The sequence below is a fragment of the Bos javanicus genome, chromosome 13 (genome assembly GCF_032452875.1).
Source record: "Bos javanicus breed banteng chromosome 13, ARS-OSU_banteng_1.0, whole genome shotgun sequence".
NCBI classification, from domain to species: domain Eukaryota; kingdom Metazoa; phylum Chordata; class Mammalia; order Artiodactyla; family Bovidae; genus Bos; species Bos javanicus.
In genome coordinates this window covers 26,541,757-26,554,672 of record NC_083880.1, presented here as the reverse complement: position 1 = coordinate 26,554,672, position 12,916 = coordinate 26,541,757, and the positions used below count along the sequence as shown (strand labels likewise).

Here is a 12,916-nt window from a genome sequence, read left to right as displayed (position 1 = left end):
AAGTGGTTAAAGGGTAAAGTGTATGTAACGCATATTTTACCACAGAAAAAATGCTACTTTGGACACAGTATAGGGAAACAAAGTAATGAAAAACAGGAGACCCAAACTGAGAGATATGGAAGGGAGACCACAATTGTCTGCTTGCTCTCAGATCTGTGAGTGACCTTCCGTGTCCTGAATCTCAGGGGTTGACATCTCAAAACTGTATTCCCCAAAATCCCTGTCCCACTGGTGTCCTCCGCTGTTGGATTCTGTCAGTGGGTGTGCCAGGCAGAAGACTGGATGGGAGGAGGATCTTTCTCCTCTGCTTTCTCTAGTTTTGTGGTATGTCCATGTGGCTCCATCTCCCTGAAGGTCCCTGTTTCTGTAGGGTAGACCTGCCATGGTTCTAGACGGCCTCAGCATTTGCATTTTGGTAAGACCATTTCCTTGATGTTTCTGTACAGTACAAGGAGTAATGATAGTTTTTAAGATTATGATCCTAACTCTGAGATTACCTCATTATCTTCTGTTGGGCTTTCAGATATCCTAAAACATTTATAACGAATTCCCCCTATACCTTAGTCTGTTCAGGCTGCCTGAACAAAAATAATATAAACTGGGTGGACTGGAAACAACAAGCATTTATTTCTCACAGTTCCAGGGGCTGGGAAGTCCAAGACCGTGTTGCTGGTAGACCTGGCACTAGATGTGGGTCCCCTTTATAGATGGCACGGTGTTTCTGCTGTAACCCCATGTGGTGGAAGGGACAAGCTACCCCCCTGCGGTCTCTTTTATAAGATGCTAATCCCCTTCATGAGGCTCTGTCCTCCTGACCTAATCACTGCCCCAAGGCCTCACCTCCCAACACCACTACCCTGGCGGTTAGGGTTTCAACACATGAATTTGGGGAGAATACAAATATTCAGACCATGGCACCATATTAAATTCCCTCTGTTGAACTACTTGGTATTGATTCTATTTTCCTGACTGATTCAGTCTAGCACACATCCAATCAGTTTGTGGAGGAGAGAATGGAGAAAAATCAACAGATAATGGCTGAAAGTTCTCCCAAACAGACAAAAGGTATGAACACTCAAATTCAGGAAGCTCAGTACATTTCTTTGAAAAATTCACAGTTGGATACATGGCAATGAATCTAGAGAACACCAAAGACAATGAGAGGCTCTTGACACCAACCATATAGGAAAGATATATCACATATAGAGGGAAACAATTAGAATGACTGCTGATATTTCAATAGAAAACAATAGTATAATATATTCAGAATGCTGAAATAACTGCCCATCTAAAATAAACAAAAGTATCCTTCAAGGTCAAAGGCAAATTAAAGATATTTTTCACCTCAAAAAATTCAGTTTAACAACAATGGCCCCTGAGAAAGAGAACTTCTAAAGGATATCTTTGAAAAATGACAATGATAATGACAAGGAAGGTCTAAATTACCAAAAACAGTACATAGTGACACATGTGTGTAAATCTAAACTAACACTGACTGTAAGACACAATAATAGACAAAAATGAACTATAATAATCAAAAGTAGAATGCTAGAATTTAAAATGTTCTTAAGTTCCTCATATAAAGAGGCACTTAAAAGTATTAATTATAAATTTAGGTTTTAAGATATCCATGTCAAACACTTAAACATTAGACCCTAAAAATATCATGCATAACTTTCAAAATATTAAAAGAGAAAAACTGATGTTAACAAACTCAATCAAAAAACTCTGGAAAGGAGAATAAAGGAAGCCTTTAAAAAAGAAGAACCAGAAAGCATAAAATACCCTGTGAAAAGGAATATGAATATGCCAATAATCACAATAATTGTAAATGGACCAAACTTACCATGAAAAGACAGAAACTGGTAGCTCACAGCTGTTTGCAAGAGATTCACATAAACTATAGACAGAGATAGACTGTAAATAAAATAATGGTACCATGTACCATTCAACAAAAGAAAGTGATGTGACAAGATTAACATCAGGCACAAAGTACTCAAAGGAAAATTATTTATTAGAGGTAAAGAGGGTTACTACATAATAATCAAAGACTTAATTCACCAAGAAAATATAAAAGCTCAAAACAGAAGCCTAGAATATATGAAATAACTGAAAGAAATACAAAGAAAAAGGGAAAAAGTCACAATTTTAGTGGGAGATTTTAACACAGTTTGTCAGTGTTTTTTTTTTTTTTTTTGGTTCAAGTACAGAGAAAAGTTCTTAAGAATAAATAAGATTTAAACAACTTTAATCCATTTGGAGCTTCTTTTTGTGTGTGGTGTCAGGGCGTGTTCTAATTTCATTGTTTTACACGTAGCTGTCCAGTTTTCCCAGCACCACTTATTGAAGAGACTATCTTTTCTCCATTGTATATTTTTGCCTCCTTTGTCATAGGTTAGGTGACCACAGGTGTGTGGGTTTATTTCTGGGCTTTTTTATCCTGATCCATTGTTCTATATTTTTAGTTTTGTGCAAGTAGCATACTATCTTGATTTCTACAGCTCTGTAGTATAGTCTGAAGTCAAGTAGCCTGATTCCTCCAGCTCTGTTTTTCTTCCTCAAGATTGCTGTGGCCATTTGGTGTCTTTTGTGTTTCCATACAAATTATAAACTTTCTGTTTTAATTCTGTGAAAAATGCCATTGGTAATTTGATAAGAATTGCGCTGAATCTATAGATTGCTTTGGGGAGTATAGTCATTTCACAGTATTGATTCTTCCAATTCACAAATATTGTATTCTCTCCATCTGTGTCATCTGTTTGTACTGAATGGATATCCTGAAATACACATGAAATCTTGTATCTAACAACAAATAACCTTCCCGAGTGTACATGAAAGTCAAAGTGTTAGTTGCTCAGTCATGTCTGACTCTTTACAACCCTATGGACTATAGTCCAGGAGGCTACTCTGTTCATGGAATTCTTCAGGTAAGAATACTATAGTGGGTAGCCATTCCCTTCTCCAGGGGATCTTCCTGACCCAGGGATCGAACCCAGGTCTCCTGCATTGCTGGCAGATTCTTTACTGTCCGAGCCACCAGAGAAGCCTGAACGTACATGACTGCCATGTAATTAAGTAAGAAGACAACTACTAGATAAATTTTTAAAAACCTATAGTATCAGATACTTTAAAAGGAACTGCTAAACAGTTCAAGGGCCAAAGAAAAAATGCAATGACTTTTTAAAAATAGACTTAAAACTGAATAATAATGAAAATATCTCTCATGAAAATTTATTGGATACAGCTAAAGCAGTAAACAGAGGAAAACATATAGCCTAAAATTTTTATCTTAGAATGGAAGAAAGGCTAAAAATTATGTAATTACAAAATAAAAGCAAAGATTGTAGAAAAAAGGAAGAGTTGAAATTAAAGACATTACAGAAAAAGAATAAGACAAATTAGAGAATGATAAATACAACAGTTCTTCAAAGATAATTTTTTTAATACATAAGCCCCTATTAAGACTGATCAATAAAACCAACAAAACAGAAGATACAAATGAGCAATACTAAGGTTGAAAAGACTAACAAATTACAGCAGAGACTAAAAAGATCATAAAATGATAAATTTTTTATCAAAAAACTTAAAAATTAGACTAAGTGGACTAATTTAGACTACTTAGACTAATATTAGAGGGGAAAAAAAAAACAAAAATAAAAGTTAGTTTTTTGGAATGTTTGCATTAATGTGCTTTCATACTATAACTCCTAATACTCAATTCTTCACTCATATAATAACTAAGGGGACTATGTTAAGTTCTTAAGTACCAGAAAATCACTCTAAGTATCTTTTAATACTTTAGAGGTAATGACCAAATTTATCAGCAGAAAGGGCTAGAAACTCAAAGGATAAGTGCTTCATAAGTGAACATAAGCACGTTTCCTTTTCCCATATAACACAAAAAATAATCAACCTAACTGTTAACTTTTCCAAAAGATAGGGAGAGAACACCATTTCTCAATGCAATGAAAATGCCATTTGCCCATGATATAAAACACACTAAGAAAGTAGCAGATGGTTTTACTCAAAATTGAGCAATATTTTAATACTGTGATTCTCACTTTTCAAAACACACATCGTGTATTTTCTGCAGAATGTTATGGAAAGACTCTTCCCTTTATACACTCCCTTCTGCCAAGCTGTTTAAACTCCACTGCATGCATATGGTTTACATTAGATTCAAAAGTAGCTCCTGCCTGTGATGGAAGGGGAATCCTGGAATGCCAGCGGGGCAGAACATGTGTGTCTCCATAGAGCATCCCAGAGAGATCTCAACAGATAAGCCAGAGGACATATCTTCCCATTAAAAGTCCTTCAAAATCCACATTCTTACTGTGTCTTCCAGATCCTTCCTGACCCCTCTAAACTCAGTCTACTTTCTTTTTCATCTCTCACACCAACCACAGCCTCAGCTGTCTTCTGACAAGTCTTAGAACAACACTGTTCCTGACTTTAATTTGTTGTAGAGAATATTCTCCTGGAATGATTATGAAAGTCATAAAGCCTTGCTGGTTAAAAGTAGCCTACAGAAAAGTGAGTCTTCCATATAAAACCACCTTTCAGAGACAGCAGGCTGAAGCACTAGACAAGTTCTAACTATCTACTTTCTCAAAGAACTTTAAAACACAAACTGACAGAAACCTCTGGTCTCAGTTCACTACAGACCAGATGAACTGGTCACATATCCCTCCAGCTTTTCACTAACACAGGCAACAAAGTTTGGTTTAAAACAGACCTTGTCCAGTGATACGTATGGTCTGCTTTGAATAAACCATAATTAGTGTTTTGTTCCCTTCAATTTGCTTAAAAATGTTTTGCAGAGAAGGGGGAAAAGGTCTACTTATGTACTTCTACCTATGTATCCTGCTTTCCACCACTCATTTTCTCATTCTGTAATTACTGCGATAAAAGCATGTGTTTACATGCTAGAACCGAAAGAAAGGCTATCATTTCCTAGAAACTTAAAACATTATTTTAAGTTTTAGCATAAACCTATAAACGTCAGCATCGACAGCTGTAAAATGGAATAATCACGCATGTCTGAACTAACTCTCAGAGTTGACCTAAGTATCAAATGAGCTGTATGAGGAAACGATGCTTTGTAAATTGTGATACAGGACAACTCGCCTCCTTTGTCAAGGATGCAAGGTGAGTTATAGTTTTGGCCACACAACTGCCTGTTCCAATTAGTAAGGGATAGTTTCTGAGTAAGAAATCACAAACTGAGGTGTCTGCAGGGACAAAGGAGGTAAAATGTGTGAGTGAAGCACATCTGGATGAAATAAATGCACGGAGTTTAGAGGAACTGTGGTAAAGTTGAGGGCAGTGTTTCCGACCCAAAACGCACAGCTACATCCCAGCTGCAGGTCTGGCAGACACAAGCCCTGCCTTGCCTGGTCCCCTTGTTTTTCAACAGAAGCAAAGACTCTGGGAATTTACTTAAAATTTACAAAATTTAAACTATTTGGTAATAGTTGTAAAGTATTCATTATTTTAAAATACAAAGCTGACCCAAATAAATATATCAAATTCAGCCTTTAGGCTATCAGCCTATAACTTCTACAGGAGGTTTGTTTTGTGTTCTTTGTTAAAAATGACCAACCAACAAGAACCTCTCCACCTGGTATAATCACCCTGAGACATCAGGAAAACTAGATTATAACAGTGGCAAGCATTTTTCCGATTGTTCATCAGTGCCAAGTACCTACTGGGCTTCTACTTTTACATGTATTACATCATTTAACTTTAACACTTATGAGAAGCCCTTCAGAAAGGCATTATTACTGTGTCCCCATTTTCAGAAAAGAAGACTGAGGATTAGACTTTTTAAGGTCATAATGCTGGTAAATGGCAGAGTCAAGAAACAAACCAGGACAAAGTCCATGGTAGAACTTTGATGTTCAGTGGTAGATGATTTCAGTTCTAAAGAGTAATGCTTCCCAGTTGGAGGTTCCTAAATCCCTGTGTGTCCTTAAAGTGGTATGGGGTCTTCGGTGAATTAGTTTTAAAGTGTAATGGAAATCTGTTTACCCTCTAATGGATAACTTTTTTTTTTTTTTAATTTATTATTTATATGGCTGCACCAGGTCTTAGTTGCAGCACCTGGGATCTTCACTTGTGGCACAGAAACTTAGTTACGCCAGGTGGGATCTAGTTACCTGACCAGAGATCAAACCCAGGAGGGCAGTCTTAGCCACTGGACCACCAGGGAAGTCCTTATAATGGATAATTGAGTTAATCTTTCAAATTATCAATCCAGGGAAAAAACTAAACAAGAGACCCTCATTTGAAAAAAAAAGGGGGGGGGGAGTAAATAGTTTAGAGCACTGACACTGCAGAAATTATTAAAGTGATAAAACATTTTTACAGCAAAATTTTACATAATTTGCATCCATATAGTCTAAAGTATATTTGTACTTTCAAATATTTATCACCCTATTAGTAGTAACTAATGGACATTCAAATAGTTTGGATCTGACAGGCAAAAGTTATTTTTCAAAGAATATTTGCACAAAAAATATTAGGCTGTAAAGAGAAAATTTTAAAAAGGAAGTGCAGGACAGTGGTACTCCTTGTATGACTGACCAAAATATCTTCAAATAGATATAGTCTGGTATTAAAGATCACCAGATTGAATCTTTTAATGTACACTTTTTTGTTCCCAACAATAATAAAAAAAGACTAAGACAAATGAGAGTAATTTTTCACACACTAGATATCACATGAATAGACACATAAAAAACAAGTTATCTTTGAAATCTCATACATCTCTAAATTTTCCCATTTGAAAACAATTATCTTTTACAGTGCAATAAAAATCAATATGGCATGAATAACATGCACTGTCATTTATCTGCCAAAATTTAGCACTTAGGCTCCTGCAAATCCAGAAAACTGGTCAACTTTATCACCTACCTTTAGCAAAGCTTGAAAATAACTCTTTCAGATATCATGACAAAGAGTAAATTCCAGGCTGCAGCTGTGTTCCTGGGTCTGTAACACACAACAAAACTCAGTGTTACAGGTTTAAGCATCAAGCATCTGGGGAAAGTGTTTAGAAGCTAAACATAGAAACACTGAGGTAGCATAACAGGACAGTAATTTATTACTCAGGTTTATTTAAGCAACTAAAAGGGAACACCACACATCCTATGAAGGCATAAAGTAACTCTGAAGTTATTGGATCAATGAGAAATACACAAAAAAAATAAGAGGCTTTAAGAAAACCCATTCAATCACCAAGAAAACTCAAATCCGTGAGGATTCTTGGGGTTTTCCAATTTAAAACAACAAAAAAATATTTTTAGTGCCATTACAACGTCTATTTCAAAGCTTACAACCATCATCCCAATAATAGTAAAATATTATTAATTTTTTTTTAATTTCTCACAGAAAAATTCTAGCAAGGTTCAAATAGAAACTATTACAGAACAGAGCTGTTGGTGAACAAGTCGAAACGACATCGTTGCTGGGAGGATTGCTCTACTTCTTAGTAACGACCGCAATGTTCTTTCTTGTCTGCCCTTTCCCCTTAAAAAGGAAACTTGACAGATGCGTCTGGCGGGGAATGGACCCCAGCTTCACCGACCTGCTCCAGATAAATCAGTCCTGAGCAGGAGGTCCCTCGGGTGGACCAAGCGCGGCGCGGGCCTCAGGTGCCCCGAAACCGCCGGGACTAGGCGCGCGGTCCCCGCGAGTCCCTCTCGCGTTCCCGGTCCGATTCCCGGCGCGCACCCCACACCACCTGTAGCCAGGGAAGTGATGCCGCCTGACCCGGGGCTCCAAGCCGCTGAAGCCCAGGACCCCTACCTGGGCCGGAAGCGAGCGTCTCCATCCTCCCCTTGGGGGCGCAGGTTGGGGGCGCGCCTGGGCGGGGCGGGGCGCTAAAGAGGGAGCGGCCACGGGGCGGGGCACTCGAGGGGGCGGCCCCTCTCCAGGTTCTCAAGTGCTGTTCCTCCACCCACCCCGGCGCGCCGCCGTCCTCGGTGCCCGCCGGAAAAGAGGCCGCTCCGTCCGCCCCGCGCACCTCGCAGGGCCCAAGTCTGGCGGTCAAGCCTGGGACTAGGTCACGCCTCCCTGGTCTGTAGCCCGGGGCAAGGGAGGGGACCCGCCAGATCCTTGAACACCTCCCTCGGACAGACCCACTTTCCTGAAGCAATTTCTCCTCTCAATGAACGGTGTCTTCCCCCAAACTCCGTGGGGCTCATGCCACAAGATGTCATCTCTAGGCCAGCGGGCTCTGATCCCGAAAGTGAGAAGAAAAGTAGGTACTGAGATATCCCTGCGGATACCAGTTCACTTCATCGGCCTGCCAAAGTGGGGCTCGCTTCACCTGCCAAGGTGAAGTCGTTAACCACCAGTCCTCTAACTGGTCATCCCTGACACCTGTATGACCAGGTTCCCTGAACAGCCTCAGGTGACATTTTGGGCGTGGTTATGCCTTCCTCCCCTTCAAAAAGTGAGACCCACAATCAAAATGTCATTTAATTGTGTTGATAATCTAAATTGGTCTATCATTTGTGATGTCTAAGAAGAATTCTAGAAAAGGTCAGTTCAATTCAATTCAGTCGCTCAGTCGTGTCCGACTCTTTGCGACCCCATGTATCTCAGCACGCCAAGCCTCCCTGTCCATCACCAACTCCCGGAGTTCATTGAGACTCACGTCCATCGAGTCAGTGATGCCATCCAGCCATCTCATCCTCTGTCGTCCCCTTCTCCTCTTGCCCCCAATCCCTCCCAGCATCAGAGTCTTTTCCAATGAGTCAACTCTTCACATGAGGTGGCCAAAGTACTGGAGTTTCAGTTTTAGCATCAGTCCTTCCAAAGAAATCCCAGGGCTGATCTCCTTCAGAATGGACTGGTTGGATCTCCTTGCAGTCCAAGGGACTCTCAAGAGTCTTCTCCAACACCACAGTTCAAAAGCATCAATTCTTCGGCACTCAGCTTTCTTCACAGTCCAACTCTCACATCCATACGTGACCACTGGAAAAACCATAGCATTGACTAGATGGACCTTTGTTGGCAAAGTAATGTCTCTGCTTTTCAATATGCTATCTAGGTTGGTCATAGCTTTCCTTCCAAGGAGTAAGCGTCTTTTAATTTCATGGCTGCAGTCACCATCTGCAGTGATTTTGGAGCCCCCAAAAATAAAGTCTGACATTGTTTCCACTGTTTCCCCATGTATTTCCCATGAAGTGATGGGACCAGATGCCACGATCTTAGTTTTCTGAATGTTTTCAGAAACATTTTTCTGAAAAGTCAACTTTTTCACTCTCCTCTTTCACTTCATCAAGAGGCTTTTTAGTTCCTCTTCACTTTCTGCCATAAGGGTGGTGTCATCTGCATATCTGAGGTTATTGGTATTTCTCCCGGCAATCTTGATTGCAGCTTGTGCTTCTTCCAGCCCAGTGTTTCTCATGATGTACTCTGCATATAAGTTAAACAAGCAGGATGACAATATACAGCCTTGATGTACTCCTTTTCCTATTTGGAACCAGTCTGTTGTTCTATGTCCAGTTCTAACTGTTGCTTCCTGACCTGCATACAGGTTTCTCAAGAGACAGGACAGAAGAGTCCTAAATCAATGCATTTGTCTTAAGAAAAAAGTATGATCATTTGCTGCTACTGCTGCTGCTAAGTCGCTTCAGTCGTGTCCGACTCTGTGCGACCCCATAGACAGCAGCCCACCAGGCTCCCCTGTCCCTGGGATTCTCCAGGCCAGAACACTGGAGTGGGTTGCCATTTCCTTCTCCAGTGCATGAAAGTGAAAAGTGAATGCGAAGCCCTTCAGTCGTGTCTGACTCGCAGCGACCCCAGGGACTGCAGCCTAAGGGGCTCCTCTGTCCATGGGATTTTCCAGGCAAGAGTACTGGAGTGGGTTGCCATGATCGTTTGAGTAGATGTCAAAAAGGCATTCAGCATTTTCAAGATCCTTCCTCATAAAATATCTTTGAAATCCAAAACTTAAACAGTGGTTTTTTCTCAAAATATCATATATCTCATCTAATATGTAGTATCTTGGAATATTGAGAATATCGTATCAATACTAACACTATAAAAAAGATTCACATTTTCAAGTTCTTTCTTTAAAAGAATATATTATACCAAATATATTATTTAACTTAAGAATTAATAAGGAGTAAGCAAATGGCCATATACAAAATTGTAAGAAGCCAACAATGACCAATTAAAATATAATGGAAAAATGAATCTTGTTCACAATAGCAACAAAGACCATAAAATAACTGGGAATGATAAAAAGTGAGAAATGGGGGAGATCTGAGAAAGGAAAATGCAGGACTATCACCTTGGAGGATTTCATGTATAAATTATTTTATTAATTGAAGAGACATAGGATATCCTTAAGTGAGAAGACAGAATTTTAAATACATAATTAATACCTCCCAAACTGAGACAAAATATTCTGAAATTCATCTGAGAAACTACAAGCTAGAATAGCTAAGACTAGTAGTCCTCAGACTATAGTCTGAGAGCATCTGGGGTCCCAGAAACCCTTTCAAGGGGTCACAGAATTTAAGTTGTTTTCAAAACAATATTGAGACTTGTTTTCAACTCTTTTTTACTCCCATTCTTAAACACATATACAATGAAGTTTTCCAGTGGTTGCATAATATGTGATATCACAACAGATTGAATGCAGAAGCAGAAATGTCTTCTATCACACAAAACATTAAAGGAATTTACATGAATGTAAAACAGTGTTATTTCTCCTACTAAATTTCCTTTGTTTTGGAAAATATAATTATTTTTCATTAAAAATGTTATTTACATTAACATGTAATGAGTTTCCTAGTGTTTTAAAATTAATTTAGAAACAAATATTTATTTTCTTAGTTTTAATTTCTGATATGGTATATTTCAGTGACTATAACACAAAATCTCTTTGGAATTCTCAGTGATTTTCAGAGTGTAAAGGAGAGTTCAAAACCACAAAAAGTTTGACTACTGTCTGATAACAATGAAAGAAACATATTATTGAACTATAATAATTAAGAATGTGGCACTAACACCAGAATAGAACAGTGTGTCTAAGCCAATCAGCATAGACAGGCACACCACCACTCCTCCCCGCCCCTACTCCGTGAGTGTGTTTTTGTGATAAGAACTGGTTGCATAATTATTTTCTAGGAAAATTGAATTTGGCCAATTGAGGGTTTTGTTTTGGCAGAGTAGAATTGAAATGTTTGGGAAAAGACTCTAGGGAAAGAACTGAGAGATCCCGGAGCCATTTGATTACGTTTTGCTAGAGGGTGAAAGAACAGAACCATTTCTGCCTCTGTTAGGAAGCCTTCAGTAAAACCACAGGAGGGATGGTGTGCGTTGGAGATAAGAGGAAGTATTAAGTCTAGCCTCAAGGTGACTCACATACTGGTCATCTACTAGCTAGAGAACTGTGGTCCCAGAAACAGAACAGAAATACAGAAGGAGATGTGGATTTGGGGTGGAAACAATGAATTCTAAATTTCATGTAGTGTGTCTAACATGTAATTGTTAGGCATCAGTTACAGCTGTTTTAGAATGTTCAGAGCTCTCCTTTTAGAATAGATTTATGTTCACTTTAGCTCCAGAAAGTGCAGAGTTTACTTGCCCTGTGTTTCCAGTGTTACTTTGTTCTGCTCAAAAGCTCTTTTTACTGCTTTCATTTTCTGCCATCTCACAATATTTTCTCTACTGTTATTTTTACCTGTATTTTCCCCAGTTTATCCAGGACATGCTCATCCTCTCTTGCCAGAGGTTTAGGGGAGTTTATTTCTAATCAGGAACAAGATACAAAGAGCTGTGGCTCAGGGTACAATGTCGTCTTTATTACTCTCAAAAGAGGCTATGCAGGCTAATAAACATGAACTAGAGAGGAAAAAGTGGGAGGTGGGGATTAAAGAATGAAACCACCTCTTCTCTCTGATTCCAGTTTTAAGCCACCTGTCCAGTGCTGGGCAAAGGAAAGCAGGAACTGAATGGACTTGCCGGAAGCTGACCCCACCTTGTAAGCCAACAGCACCGTGTAAGTGAACCCAGCACAGCTGGTGCAGAGATTCAAGAGAGCAAACTAGAGAAGGAACAGGGTTCATCCTTGCTTTTGTTACAGGAAGGGGGACCCCTTCCAGGGCCTCAGAGTGAGCTCTTATCTAACACTTGGAAGTGAATTGTCCGAGGAGACACATGTATTGACAAACCAAGAGATTTTATTGAGAAAGGGGGTCTGGGCGGAGAGCAGCAGGGTAAGAGAGTCCAGGAGGACTACTCTGCCACGTGTCTCAGGTTTTATGGTGATGGGCTTAGTTTCCAGGTTGTCCCTGGTCAATCAATCTGACTCAGGGTCCTCGCTGGTGGTGCACACATTGCTCAGCCAAGATGGATGCCAGAGAGGATTCTAGGAGGTGGTAGGACACCTGGCATCTCCTTTTGACCTTTTCCAAATTCTTCCAGTTGGAACAGTTCTATGTTCCTTACCAGGACATCCTGCTGTAAAATAACATGCAAATCTATGGTGCCTGGCCAGTGTGGGGGGTTTCAGTCAATGTTACTTCTGACACTGTGAGTCTTAGAAACTCCTCCCTGAAATATCTGTGCAAGAACTGCAGCCCAGGGACTTTCCTGGTGGTCCAGTGGTTGGAATTTTGCCTTCTAATCCAGGGGGGTGCAGTTTCATTCCCTGGGGGGAGGGGGTTGGATCCCACAAGTCTTGCAACCAAATAAAAAAACCAAAGCATAAGGCAGAGGTAATGTTGTGGCAAATTCAAAAAGACTTAAAAAAGAAATGATCCACATTTAAATAAATAAATAAATAACTAATGCAGCCCAGTGAAACTAGTTCTCAAATGAAGCCTTATCTCAATCACAGTGGTGTTGCCTTCTTTTAGATTTTCACTCTCCTTTGTATTCCAACTTTTACCTG

The 12,916-nt window shown here is 39.6% G+C and overlaps 1 protein-coding gene across 7 annotated transcripts in view; it reads right to left on the bottom strand.

Annotated features, from left to right (window-relative positions):
- Positions 1 to 7,918, bottom strand: part of MYO3A (myosin IIIA) — a 174,406-nt gene extending 166,488 nt beyond the window's left edge. Inside the window, exons 1-2 of one of the 7 annotated variants that reach the window (XM_061436046.1) lie at positions 7,589 to 7,918; positions 6,916 to 6,993 (exon numbers count right to left, since the gene is read on the bottom strand). The gene's annotated coding sequence lies outside the window, so the exon portion shown is untranslated. The remainder of the gene's footprint in view (positions 1 to 6,915; positions 6,994 to 7,588) is intronic. The other 6 variants (XM_061436045.1, XM_061436041.1, XM_061436044.1 and 3 more) reach the window with 6 other exon arrangements.
- Between the last annotated feature and the right edge of the window lie 4,998 nt (positions 7,919 to 12,916).